The sequence below is a fragment of the Myodes glareolus genome, chromosome 21 (genome assembly GCF_982192425.1).
Source record: "Myodes glareolus chromosome 21, mMyoGla1.1, whole genome shotgun sequence".
Taxonomy (NCBI): Eukaryota; Metazoa; Chordata; class Mammalia; order Rodentia; family Cricetidae; genus Myodes; species Myodes glareolus.
In genome coordinates this window covers 57,803,372-57,818,224 of record NC_142046.1, presented here as the reverse complement: position 1 = coordinate 57,818,224, position 14,853 = coordinate 57,803,372, and the positions used below count along the sequence as shown (strand labels likewise).

The window sequence follows — 14,853 nt, the reverse complement described above, 5'->3', positions numbered from 1 at the left end:
CCCACTCGCCCACGAGCTTATTGATTTGCCAAGGATGATGGGCTAATGAGTCTAGGGGCCCACCTGTGTCTGCCTCCCAGCACTGGAGTTACAAACATGGGTCACTGTACCTGGCTTTTATATGGGTCCTGGAGCTTTGAACTCAGATCTTTAAGCAGGCATTTTGCCAGCTGAGCTCCTCCTCCAATCTCAAATTTTGGAGTACTTTTGATTTCAGATGTTTGAGTGAAAGATGCTCAGCTTGGAGGGCGTTTTGTTCAGTCACCTGTCTCTGGGCGCTTGGATTGTTTCCACTCTGACTTTTGTAAATTGTGCCGCTATCAAGACTGGCATGGAAGTATTTGCTCGGACATCTAACTCTAGATCTTTCTGGTCCACATGACGCAGCGCAGTTACTGGATTGTACGGCATTTCCACGCTTAGGTTTTTGAGGGAGCAGTAAAATATTTCCCTGGTAGAAAATAGTAAGTTTGGGTGGTGCAATGGTTGGTTTTAAAATGTCAGCTTGCCACAACTTAGAATCACCTGAGCAGCGAACCTCGCCTCAAGGATTGTCTCCATCAGGTGGGCATGTGTGTGTGGTGCGGGGAAGGGTGTTCGTGGGGCATTGCCCTGATTGCTTTAATCAATGTGGATGTAGGAAGGCCCACCCTAAATATGAATAGCGACTGCTGGTAGCAGCCCAGATAAAAAGACATGGAAGAAAGAAGAGTGTTTGCTTTTGGTTCGGTTGACTTTAGCTCTCATTTAATCCATTTACTCTGCTGCTGCTGTTTCTACTTCCTTAGCGGTGTTAGAACCAGCCTTCCCAGGAGTTCGACAGTCCCAGTCTTCCGCCAAAGACCTGCGGGGTTCCTGGATCATGGCTGGTCCTCTATCCAGTCTGGAGTTCTGAAAAGCGGCTTCTAACGTTAGGAAAGTTTCTCTCCATCTTTCCACTCCATGTTCTAGCAGAAGTGAGGATAATGTGTGGCCTGACTGAGACTGGGAGCGAGGAGTGGCCACCACTGGGGAATGAAGGGTTCTTTCTGGTGCCCTCTGTGATTTGCAAGCTCTTTCCTCTCTCTGCTTCTGCTGAGCGAGCCAGATATCTCCACCTGGTAGATGCAGACCACAGCTCCCTCCGTGACAGCCATGTCCCCAAATCTAGTTCTTCTTTCAGGCAGGCACCAAGGTGGGGACCAGGTTTTAGAAGTGGGGGAAGAAAGATGGAATAGTCTGGTTTGTATGGTTCCAGAACTTCGGGTTCCTCTTTACCATTAGCGAGAGTAAACACCCTGATCCGTTCCCAATCTTAATGTCAGCTTCCCAATCAATATGGAACATTAAAGGGAGATGGCAAGTGGACTTGTGCCTTGGGGTGCCAGTCATGGAAAGCATCTGATGAATTTTTTAGTGATCATGTTGAATGAGGCCACGGAGCTAAGGTAGGGGCAGAGCAGAAGTTGTGGGAAACTTCTCTACTAAAACACCCTAACAAAAATTCTGGCAACCATGGAACATTTAACTTTTCATGTGTCATCGACAGTATTCTAGTTGGCAGGTCGTTTCCTTTCCTAGATAGTCCATTTCAATGACCAGCGTGTGCTGCAGAGGGACGTATGGTGCTCTTTCGAGCTAGAAAGTTCAGTGGATAATCTGGGAAAACAATGCTCTTATAAATAAAAGCAGAGAGGTTATCTTCTCCTGTTTGTGCTGCTTTAACAAAATACGGCAGACAGAGTGGTTTAGAAAGAACAGACACCTGTGTGTCACAGCTGAAGGGAGCCTGAGTTCTGTTCCCAAGATTGTGCCTTACGGCAGCCCCATGGGAGGGACAACAGTATGGCGTCTTCAATGAGAGAGGGAAAGAAGGAAAATAGCAATGATTTGTCTCCCCTTCAAACTCCCTTATAGGTGTTGGTATTAATTCATGTGTAGAGCAGAGATCCAGCGACCTAACCTTTGCTAAAAGGGCCCAGCTCCTAATACCGTGGCGTGAAGGTTTATGCTTCTAACAGGTGAATTTGAGGGAGCACATTCAAGCCATAGCAGAGACGCTATATAGTGAATTCCAGAAGGTCCGTGATTCGCTACCACGAAGCAGACCTTGAAAGTGTCCTTTAAGCCAAGCAGTGGTACAGGCCTCCCTTCACTCGGGAGGCAGAGGCAGGCAGATTTCTGTGAGCTCGTCTGGATAGTTAGCTCCAGGACAGGCTCCAAAGCTACAGAGAAACCCTGAAGTCTCGAGAAGAAAAAAAGTGTCCATTATTGATGAACTATTGATGTAAGCTCATTTTTTAAAGGCACATAAAGTATAGAGAGATGTTGTTGGTTGTTTTTTTACTCTTACACTTTTGGTTCATTGGTGCTTACTCTCGGGGGTGGGCTGCCTCTCAGTTCCCAAATAAATCACATGGAAGCTTATTCTTACTTATGAATGCCCAGCCATAGCTTGGCTTGTTTCTAGTTAGCTTTGCTTAACTTAAATTATCCCATCTGCCTTTTGCCTCTGGACTTTTATCTTTCTCTATTCTAGATACCGCTCTTTACTTCCTACTCGGTGGCTGGCTGTGTAGCTGGGTGGCTGGTCCCTGGAGTCCTCTTCTCCTTCTCACTCCTCTGTCTGTCTCTCCATCGATTTCTCTTGCTGCTTACTCTAGCTTCCTGCCAGCCCCTCTCATTTTTCCTCCTACCTTGCTGTTGACCATTCGGCTCTTTATTAGACCAGTCAGGTGTTTTAGACAGGCAAAGTAACACAGCTTCACAGAGTTAAACAAATGCAATAGAAACTAGTGCAACACACCTTTGCATCATTAAACAAACATTCCACAGCACAAACAAATGTAGCACATCTTAAACTAATATTCCACAAGAGATGGAGACAATTATGTAGGCACAGAGATGGAAGATTCTTAGTTCTTGGTTCAGAAATAAAAAACACTGGACTCCTTGGCCAAAGTTGAAGGACCTACGGGGATCATAAGTCATATACCACGTATATCTCTATACCTGCATACCCTGGGAAGCCCAGTGACCGTGACTCAGTAAGACAGAGAGGCATCCTCATTTCTGCAGGGGAGAGACCATGTTGGGGTGCAGCCGATACTGACATCCCTTCTGCGAATCAGGAAAGATCTAGAACACAGCAAGATTCTGGGAGATTATAAGTGCTTTCAAGTCCTTGGCCCTCCTCTGATGAAAAATGAAGGTCTATGTCCCTTCTCCCCAGAGGACCCAGACTTCCACCCTGCTTTGGCAGACAGAAGGGAGCATAAGTGAAGCTGGATTATTGTGTGGCTTCAAGAGACTGGCTATGCTTGTGCTCCATGACTTAGAACTGTGACACTTGCCACAGGTGAGAAATCCCAGCAGCAGTAGAGGCCCCCAATGGAGATGCCCCTGGGTTTCTGGGCAGCAGATCTGCTGATATCCCAGCTGACAGGTAAGCAGCCTGCCAGTCTGTGAGGGGACTACCTTGGGAGGAGACCCTCCAGCCTCAGTAGAAACACCACCATGCCTGTGTGGAGTCCAGAATGCCTTCCCCTTCTCCTTCCCTCGCTGGGCAAAAGAAATGACTGCTTCAGGCAACTTGAATCCAGAGTGACTTGTGAGGTGACTTGAGAGAATGAGGGCAGAGGCCGCCAGCAACCGCCACATCTTCTAAGGACAATGAAGGGAGCACTCATGCATGAATAATTACAGGCAGAGAAAAATGAGAACTATTATGGGGAAAGAGTTGAGAAATAGACCTGGATTTCCCTGAAAGGGAAGCTGGCATAAGTAATAGGGTAAATGGCACTTCTGAGGTGTGTGTCACTCATTTCTTGAAGGATGGACAAGTGAGCAGGCATCCGAAGACAGTATCTGTGATGATTCTTGGCTGTTTGATGTACATCCCACTATGGCTTCTGGATCAGGAGGAGGAGGAGGAGGAGAGTTATATCATAACTTCACACACAGAGATATGTACAGGATACTGTGTGAGGGAGAAAGTTGATATTGTCTGGGAAATCACAGAACCGTTGATGGAGGAGGTGGTTGGGACTGCCTAGGAAGTAAATATGAGTGATCCAGATACTGCAGACAAATTCAAAGGGCAAACCATGGGGTGGGCAAAAAAATATTTGCAGTGTAGATGACAGTTAAAGGTGTATGTGTACATGCAGGTGCTTTGTGTATTTATGGTATATGTGTGTAATTGTCATGTGTGTGACTGTGGTCACACACGCTATAGCATGCATGTGGAAGTTGAGGACAATCTTGGGTGTCATTGGTTACCTTCTCCCTTTCTTGAGACAGATTCCATGTCCTTCACTGCTATGGAAGCCAGGGTGGCCTATGAACTTCTGGGGATTTTTCCAATCTCTGCCTCTGTCATTGTGCAGGATCTTGGGTCTGAGAGAGATGCCCACTGCTGCTCCTGGCCGGCTTTCACATGGGTTCCGGGATCCCAGCTCAGGTTGTCAGGCTTGTCCCACAGACACGTCACCTACTCACCCGTGGCTTCAGTCACAACTACCTTTTTTGAGATCATAACCTTACAGCCTCTGAGCCTCTGACCTATAAAGTGCTTAGTAGGAGACAGCCCTCTTTAAAAACGTGGTCTTCAACCGATGAAAGCAGTACCCATATCTCTTATTGGTGGTGACATAGAGGCTGCTGGTGTGTGGTTCAGAAGGCAAGACAGGACCTGACAGTTCAGGAAGTAGAAATGCATGTATGGTGCAGAAGACAGGGGGCAGAACATGGCATCATGCCCTCTCCACTCTCCATCTTCTATGTCCTGTGTTAGATTATGTGTAGGATAGCAATGTACCTTTCAAACTCTGGCTAGAGGCTGATAGGCCCTTCTGTTTAGAAGAAAACATCACTGTGCATTCTACTTAACTGAAAATGAAGAAATTCTTATCTCTATTTTGTTTAAGTCCCTTACAGTGCTTGCCTAGTTTGTGTTAGCCCAAATGCGTCTTTGCCTTTATGTAATGCAATTATGTAATACTGTATAAATGTGCAAAGCTCAAGGTTTCTTAAAAACACTTGGCTTTCTCATTATATAAGAAATCTACCTAGCTGTCAGTCATTAGGCGACTAAGGTGAACTGTGACCCCTACCTCCCAATCTCTGTACTGTAGCATGGGGGTGTGTGAAATTCTGGTCTCTTTCCCAAAGCGGCCTACCTGCTCACTCTTCAGAATTCCTGGCAAAAGTTCATTCATCGGGGGCTTAAAAAACATATTAGTGAAAACAATATAGATGATGTTCTTTCTAACTTGCTTGGACTTGGAATCAGTTAAAAAACAGAAACAAGTGGCCTGGTGTTGGGAGACAAGGCAGGTGGATCTCAGTGAGTCTGAGGTCAGCCTGGGCTAGAGAGTGAGTTCCAGGACAGCCAGGACTGTTTTTACACAGAGAAACCGTCTTGAAAAAACAAACACAAACAAATAAACAAAACCCCCAAAACCAACCCCAAGAACCAACAAACTAAACAAACAAACAAAAAAGTAGTTGTTTTATCAGCCCTCCTTCTCCCCTCCCTCTGACCTTTCCACTTACTGGAGGGAGACAGTGGTTGGAAGAGCATGGCCCAATGGGAAAAGGAAAACCCTGGCTTCTCAGCCCCCGCTATACACCTCTGACCTCTGCCACTAAGTTGAGCTAGGAAAGCGAGACATCAAAGGTGACTCAGTGACTCCTATCATACGGATGGCGATTGGTCTGTCTCAGAAGAAAGTCGAAAGACTTGTCCTTAGACAGGGAACAGAAGAATCAGATACCTCAAATTCAATTTCATAGAACGTATGTTTTCCCTCGAGTCAACTCAAACACACCCTGAGTTTTCCGTAATTGGAACTAGAGGAATGTAAACAACCCGAGGCTATTGCTTACTGCTTTCTGGGTGCCTGAATGTTTTTGGTCCAGTGGTCCCATCAGCCATTAAACTTTTATTAATGTGTTGAAGAGAAAATGCTTTGCTAGAGCGTCACACTTCTTAGAGCAGAGATAAATGGGAATATATAATGTGAACTGCAAGGGCAAGCTGCAATTGTAATTCAGCATGTTGAAGGGGGCATGTGTAAATTTTAGGATGTTAAATGCTTATCTAGTAAAGAATAAATATCCTCAGTTGATCTAAGCTTAAGAGACTAGAGAAATAAAAGCAAATTAAAACCAAAGCAAGCAGGATGGAAGAAACTACAAAGAACAGTGATCGATGGAATTGAAAACAGAAACAATAGAAAAATCGATAAGCCAAAAGCCAGCTCTCTTTCAGAGGTCAATTAAATTGATGATCCTCTAGCCAGACTAAGAAGGAAAGAGAGAGAAGACAAAAATTACCAATATTAGACATGAAAAGTAGGTCTTACTGTAAATCTCGTAGTCATTAAACGCATAATGAGAAAGTGCCAAGAACATCTGTATATACATGAATCCAGCCGCTTAGAGGAAATGAACCGAGTCCTTGAGAGCATAAATTACCAAACCTAATCAAAAAGCAAAGTAAAAAGAAACAAGTGAAAGTAATTTAATAATATGCTTAATTTACTCCAATATACACAAAATATTACCATTTAGCCAGCAATCATGGTAAGATTACAGATGAAATATTGCATCGAAGTCAGCAAGATACTGGAGTTTTAACCTGCATTACAAATGATTTGTGCTACCGTGTGTCCATTGGTAGGTTTGGGGAGTAGAGGAGTCTACCGCTGGTGAGGTCTTCACCTTGTTTTCTAGCTTGAGGGGAAGTGAATGGGCCAGGGCATGGAAGTCCACAGAGGAAAATAGTGACTAGATAGCTTTATCGGGGACATTAATTTAAAAAATGGTCAATTATCTCCAATGGTCAATTTTTGTCAGTTAGGCAGTGTTGTCAAATAAGGTCACAGGAGGAATAAAACTATTTTTCTTATGTAATACTTTCGAGGCTATGTGTGTGTGTGTGTGTGTGTGTGTGTGTGTGTGAATGTGTTTGTGCATGTGTTTGGAAACCGATTTTTGCTTTAAACGGTAATTTCTTTAGAACTGGAGAGATGGCTCAGTGGTTACGCAGCGCTGCTCCTTCAGAGGCTGGGTTAGGTTTCTAGCACTCGACGTTATTGCCGCTCGCTCTAGATCCATGGGATGTGGTGCCTCTGTGGGCACCCTCACTCACCTGCACAGACCACCAGACAGGCATCTCCTATACACACAATTAAAATTATAAATTTTAAGGCAAATGCAATGAGAGTTTGAAATAACAAGGAGAAGACTGCATCGCTCCAGTTTGAAAAGCCAGCAGCAGCAGACAGTAATTGAATGGCGCCTTGTCTGGTTCTAGCGTCTGGAAGCCTTGCTGCACATTTCATTAACGCTTTTACATGTAATTAATTTGTTGTCTGTTGATCATTCATGGCTCAGATACTGCTCAGTGGATTTCTCATCGTTATATTATGTAATGATGATGTTAGAGACTAAATGTAATTCAGATACTAAAAATAACTGAAAGAATTTCTTAAATATATTATGCTTAATGATGGTTAAAAGATCATTAACAATTATGCTACATGAGTGATGAATATTTAATACCTACTAAGGATGTCCTTGGAGTGTTTTGTATTGCTTAATTCGTTTATAAATATTTCCCATCTGACTGGTTTTCATTCATATCATATATAATGGTCTAAATTCTGAACAATAAAGAATAGCACAAATATTGCTGAAAAATATAGTGTCTAATAACTGGCGTGTTCCATCTATTTTTCTTTTCATTTAATATCTTGGGCTTGGGAAAGAAGAGATCAGCCTTCTGGGTATCACATGTAAAAATGGGGTAAAAGCTGAAATATTTGGTGAAGTCTCTCAATCTGGCAGGCAGTAGTATCACCTGAAGGCCTCAGAAGGGAACTGGTCCTCAGATCCAGGCCCCAAGCTGTGTACCTGAAAAAAAGTGGTGGATACGAATGAGTCAGAAGTCAGAGAGCTAAGCTGGATTTTCTTTTCCTCGGAAGAAAGGGTGCTTTCTGTATCACCTGAGATTTACAGCTGGTCTACAGGAGAGCTTGGCGAAGGACAGAGGGGTGGAACATTTTCAACTCTCCCATCCTGTGCAGTCATTAGTTAGCACGAGCCATTCCTTCCAGTAGTGGAGGTTTGGTTCAACCACAGCAAAGCAAGCAAGCAATTAAAACAAAACAAAACAAAAAACCCTAGCTAATCTTTAAAATAATGTCTTTCCATAGCTGCTAGACTTTCTACAAGATTGCAGTCCTTTGTGTACCTGTGAGATATCCTGTGTGTACCTGACTCAGGTACCAGATCGCAGTCCTTTGTGTACCTGTGGGATATCCTGTGTGTACGACTCAGGTACCAGATTGCAGTCCTTTGTGTACCTGTGGGATATCCTGTGTGTACGACTCGGGTACCAGATTGCAGTCCTTTGTGTACCTGTGGGATAGCCTGTGTGTACCTGACTCAGGTACCAGATCACAGTCCTTTGTGTACCTGTGAGATGATATCCTGTGTGTACCTGACTCAGGTACCAGATCGTAGTCCTTTGTGTACCTGTGAGATGATATCCTGTGTGTACATGACTCAGGTACCAGATCGCGGTCCTTTGTGTACCTGTGAGATATCCTGTGTGTACCTGACTCAGGGCTATGGATGCAAAACATTCAGTAAAAAGTTCCTTCTCTTTCAAAAAGCTTAAGATGTAGTAATGATTGTTTCCTATGTTCATCTAATGTATGCCAATCATCCTATACATTCTGAACTTTTAAGTATTTAAGTACTTAATACTTAAACCAATCTTATATGATAGGAAATATTCACATGTATAAGATGCCTAAACAGGTTATACTAGACTGTTGCTACCCCATTTTATGTAAGGGGTATTATTAGTACCCAAAATGTAGAAATTGCAAGGTAATATATGAAAAACTGTATGTTACAAAGTGCCGAAGGGCGACTCCATAGAAGAGATGACAGCTCAAGAGTTGAGAGTATTTAACAGTATTTGGATATGGAAGACATGGATGTGGTAGGGTTGAGAGTCAGTAACTGTGAAAAAAATGAAATTATGAAATTCGCAGTAATAGTATATTAAATTAGGTGACCCAGACCTAAAAAAAAAGCAAAAATCACATGTTATCTCTAGGTGCAGGTCATAACTTTTAATGTTTGTGCGTATGTAAATAAGATAGCATGAGAGCTGGCATAGAATACTTAGCTAGGTAGGAGACCGTGGAGCAGGAAGACAGGAGCTATTGGAAAAGGTTGGGAGATCCAAAGGTCACAGAGGAAAATAAAGATTGAAAGTTCTACTAGAGGTGGGAAAGACAGGAGAGGGGGAGGGGCATATAAGCGGCAGAAGAGGAAGAGCAAACACACATTTTGTTTGGAAAAAATAATGAAACCAACGTCTTTGTATGCTAATTTTTATAAATATTACTTGTATGAATAAGGTAGATATTTGGTAAAGTCTTTTATATATTTTAAAATTAAAAATAATTTTGAGTCAAAATAACATTACAGGTTAGCAGGTCAGCAAACACTGATCAGCTACAAGATCAACAGCTCTGTGGAAATATAGACAAGACACACAAAGGCTCAGAAAAGCCCTGCTGCGTGGATCCAAAGATGAGATTCCACTCGTGCAGAGGAGATGTGCTAGAGCCAGAAGACAGTGTGCAGTGGGCTGCAGATCGGATTTACTGCTAGTCAAGCAGGGGGCAGATTGGACAACATAGTCAAGTGACAGTTTGCTTTGTAATTATTTACAGGGTGCACTTGAATGGAAAATTGCTAGACTTAAATATGTAGATAGAATTAACATTGGAATTTACACTCCCACTCTGAGGGAGTTAGCAACATGGATCAAATTTAAAAGTCTCTGATAGAGTAGTTAGCACAGTATGTTTGGAGAGTAGAAATGATGTTTTTGCCAGTGAGTTATAGACAAGATAGTTCGGTATCAATTTATTTTACATAAAGAGCAAGAGCATGGTCAAAGATTATCCCACACCTTAAGCCTGTAGGATAAGAATAAAAAAATACCCCACTGACATCATTACATCGCTGTTCATTTAGCATCAGAATATCCAATATGCGCGGTGCTCTAGAGAGCTGTGCTACCGTTTGGGATGGTCTCGGGCGTAATCAACCCACAATTGCAAGTGCTGATCGAAAAGAATGAGGGGTAGTAAGAGTAAGCCATTTCCTGATGTCTGACTGCTCTGTTCACAATAGCAAGGGAATAGAATTAGCCTAGATAGCCATCCGTAGATGAATGGATACCTAAAATGTGGTGCATATACACAATGGAATTTTATTCCATTCTAAAGAAAAATGCTGTCGTGAAATTTGTAGAGAAAAAAAAAAGGATGGAACTGGAAAATATTCTCTTGAGCTAACTCAGGCTCTGAAACACAAATGCTATATGTTCTTTGTCATGTGTAGATCCCAGCTTCTATTTTGCATTTGTATGTGTGTGCGTGGGTGCACATGTGTACGAGATTGACCCCAGATGTCATTACTCAGATACTGTCGTCCTTGCTTTTTGAGACTGTTTTCATTGGCCTGGAGCTTCTCCAAGTAGGGTAGGCTCGCTTTCTCATAAGACCCAAAGAGGTACCTGCCCATTTCTTCCTATCCAGCCCAACCAAGGATTACAACCACACCACCCATACTTGGCTGTTTTATGTTGATTCCGAGGATCAAACTCAGGACCTCATGCTTATGCAGCAAGTGCTTTATCAGTGAAGCTATCTCCCTTGGCCCAGCTTGGAAGTCTGTAAAATATGTGCTTAGTTATGTGTGAATGAGCTCATGAGAAGGGAAGCGAGGTATCAAGGAAGGGGGATGGGAAGGCTAGTAGACACACATGACCTGAAAATGGAGAGGGAGATATAAGGGGTGGGGTGGGGTGAGATAGGGAGAGCAGGGGTTTGGTTGGCGAGGGTCAGCCAAAGCAGTTCCTTCTCTTTAAACAGAAATTTAGGAAAGACAAGAGATGAGACTATGGAAAATCCGAGGCAAAGCATCTGAGTGTGAGGGAAAGGAAATTCCAAGATAAAAATATAAATTAATATTATAAACAATAGCACATCGGAGGTGCCTTGTGTTAGATTTGGCAGTCAGAAAATGATTGCTGTCCTGGAACGCTCTAGGATATTCCTTTCTTCTGCTATCGCCCGTGTTCTCCTCTGAGTGCCTTTTATAGATGGTCATCTCCCTCCAGTACACTCCGGTATACTCTGGTATATTTCTGTTCTCGAGAAACAGACTTGTTTCATGTTGTCTTGGTCGTTGGACTGTGAACACAGCCCTGTCTCTGAGTCCTAGCCCTGTGTTTGCATTATATGTTAAAGAAATCAGTGAAGGACTAAATGAACGCATATCCACTCTATAAGTAGGCAAAAGAGACATACAAAAAAAAAAAATCAAACCCAGGTAAAGAAATACACTAGAGATGGCCGGAATGGAGTTCACAGACCTGCTCTTCTTAAACTCCCCAGTCCTGAGGTTGGAAGAATCAATTATTAATGTATGGAACATTCTAGTTCCTAAAACACATGGTGGGACTGATTAATTATTAATACTATTAGTGTTTCTGATTTGTATCATTATTCTTCTAACTGAGCTGGAGGATGGATTTCCAAGTGAATTATTGATAACCTCCTTTCAGAATGCCAAAGCGGCCTCCCTTGTGAAGTCTTGGCTGAGCTCTGCCCCGCTCTTTGCCTGTCTTTTCCCACAGTGCTCCGCTGGAGCTTCTCAACACATACTTGTGTGCAGTGCTTCTCACCCAGATGCTGGGCTCGTGTGAGCCTGGACTGTGTAGGGAGCGGCAAGCCTGACTTACACAGTGTTTGCACCCACGCCACCCTGTGCGCCTGAAAAATGCCCCTTCCTTATCCCATATGGGGTAAGACTCTGCTTAAAGAAAGGTGTTCTGCAATTGGTACCCTTGGCTCTCACATTTAGAATTGTCTTTAATACTGGTTTACTTGAATATCTATGCATGTATGAACTTCTCATAATACTACAAGTTTTCCTCTGGATAGAGACTGTGTGGTAATACTAAGTTATTATCTGGTGACCTTTTGTCTAAATCAGTTGTATGAACTTTGAATCTGCATCATGACTTATGGATAAAGTTAACTCAGTGGGCATTTATTGATCTATGACAACTGCCTTTTATACTTTAAAATTAAATTCAAAGATAAAATGTACTTATATGTTTTAATGTATGATTTGTTCATCTTTAAAATAGCCACCTGGGGTTAAGTCAATAAGAGACAGCACCTTAGTGATGGGGCCTGTTAGATTTTCCTGCCCAGTCATGAATCCGTGCTGTCATATTGCAATACCACCTTTGGGAATTTACTAGTCCCACACTGCCTCAGTTTCTCTGTGCCTGTAAGCTTCCACACCCATTCAGAAGGTAGATGTGAGGATTCTAGGAGCTGAAGGATTTAAAGCATCTAAGACAGAGGTTACATTCAATCAGTGTTGAATACTTGTAACTATCACTACTTTACTTATTTTCTTCTATTTTCATGTGTTATGTGGTGTATGTGTATATGTAGTATGCATGTATGTCTTTGTATCTTTGCATGTGTGGGGCACATATGTGTGGTACAAGTGCATATGGAGGCCTGAAGCCAATGAGCAGAATCGTCTACCTTTTCCAAGGAGGCAGACTCTCAGGCAAATCTAGAGCTCACTGATACAGCTCTTGCTAGCTCGCCAGCTTGCTCGAGAGATGCTCCGACTCCACTTTCAGAGGCTGGGATTACAGACAGGAAACTATGTATAGCTGGCTTTAGGGGAGTTCTGGAGATCCAAGCTGTTATCCCCATAGCCCCATCAGCATTTTAAAATTATTAGTTCATCGATTTCTATATGTATGAGTGTCTTGCTTGCGTGTATGTATGTGTCTCATATGTGTACCTGGTGCCCACAGATGACAGAAGAGGATGTCATGTCCTTTGGGACTGCAGTTAGGAGTTACAGATGATTGAGCCATCATTATGTACTGGAGACTGAACACAGATCCCCTGACAACGCAGTCAAGGCTCTTACTGTCTGAGCTACCTCTCTAGTCCCTTACCCTATCAGTATTTTAATCCCGATTACATTAAACTAATGCATGCTCCAGACAAGTTATTAGTCCAGTTCTCGTGGTTAAGAAACACTTGTCCTAGAACCCCTGCCTGTTATGGTTGCCTTTGTGCCATACGGGGCTCAGACGCAAGCCCTTCAGTCATTGGCTTGATTATGAGAACCCACTCACTGAGGCAATGTGTAACAGTGATGTGACTTCCTTCTCACCTCATTCGATAAGACCACCCAGTAATATCAATGTTACAGCTAGGGATCTTTGTATGATGGAGAGGAACCAAGTTGCCGTAGCAACAGAATGGCCACATTCTAGCAGGCTCAAGTCCATTCTGTCTGCCTGCTCTGTGCTTGGCATTGCCAAGGACATGAAAGAAATGTAAAGGACAGTCTTGGCTGCTAGACGTTTGTAATGTATAATGCATAGAGAACAAAATGACCCTGATAGGCCCATGGAGCAATTACAGAACTGCAATCACAACATCAAGGCTCTAGATGATTAATTAACTCCCCAGATGAAGGATGCTGATAACGAAAGCAACGTAGGCGAGTTTGGGGGAGAAAAGTGAATTTAGCTGGAATGGTTTCACGGAGCTCGGTGGCTTTTTAAGGACAGCTTTGAAACAGTGGGGTTGCCAGGGTAAGTGGATAAAAGAGAAAAGTCTCTGGGAGGGAAGGAGAGGGAAGGAGGCCGCACTCTGGTCCCAAGCGGCTGCTTCCGGTTTGCTGTGTTTCTTCCCCAGCACAGATGCTAGCTTATTACATATGTTTATTTACTCTTCCGCTTGGTATAAAAACTTCCTGATGTTCTTGCTTTCATCACGTCTTAGAGAATGTGTCATTTTCTTTATTGTTTTTGTTTTTGATCAAGCCTGAGGAGTTCAAGTTACCCAGAATAACACACAATGGCATCCCTGATAAGTCTCCCGGGGTCTGTTGTTTCCAGTCCCACAAAAGAGCATAGAGCCGGAGGCAAGGTAGGAAAACCTAAACAAACCCCAGGGTACAGAAAGCTCCCTCAGACAACAAAAACACTATTAGGAATCTCAGCCCTACACCTGTAGATGATTTCTAATTACATTATTTACTTCAATTCACAGAACGGGCCTGGGAGAGTCATTTATATGCAAATGCCAGGGCAGAAAAAAAATTAAGAAAATGCATTTATGAAAAGTAATGGTGGAGAGGTTTGGGGTTCATTTGAAATGTTTCTAAAATACCGGCTTTCACTGCTCAAAAGAAATGGTTTTGAATAACAATTACGACGCAGTAAATGGAGAGGAAAAATACCTGATTTTATTTACATTTAATTATACAAGGTCTAAGCTTTGAAAGATAAAAGTTGCCGCGCTGTCATTATAATTGAATTGTTTGTAGTTCTTTTAGCAGTTCTGGTTTGAAAAATGATGCAAAAAAAAAAGTCCCCATTTGCTTTTAAATCCAAATGGACTGCTGCAGTTGGACAGTGTTAGAATTTTCCAGGGTTTTGTCTGTCTGTCCCTGCTTTGTGTCTGACAGCAGAACAATCTGATATCTTACTGACTTGACTCTGGCACAGAAAGGCGTGCAGCAAAAGTGTGACCGCACATTCTTAATTACCCCCAGGCTTTCAGGTGAGTGCTACTGGAAGCTTCCACCGTGAGCTTGGCACTCAGGGCTCTCCCAGCGGCATGGTCAGGGCGGCACAGGTGAGACAGAAAGCAGAGTCGGGCCTTTGAGTCGTGTGCCAGTCCAGTGAGGGGCAGCCTTATTGACAGGGCATGGCATGACACC

At 43.0% G+C, this 14,853-nt stretch overlaps 1 protein-coding gene across 4 annotated transcripts in view; it reads left to right on the top strand.

Annotated features, from left to right (window-relative positions):
• The window catches only part of Ccdc141 (coiled-coil domain containing 141), a 137,823-nt gene that overhangs the window by 8,478 nt on the left and 114,492 nt on the right, over positions 1–14,853 (top strand). The window lies entirely within an intron of this gene.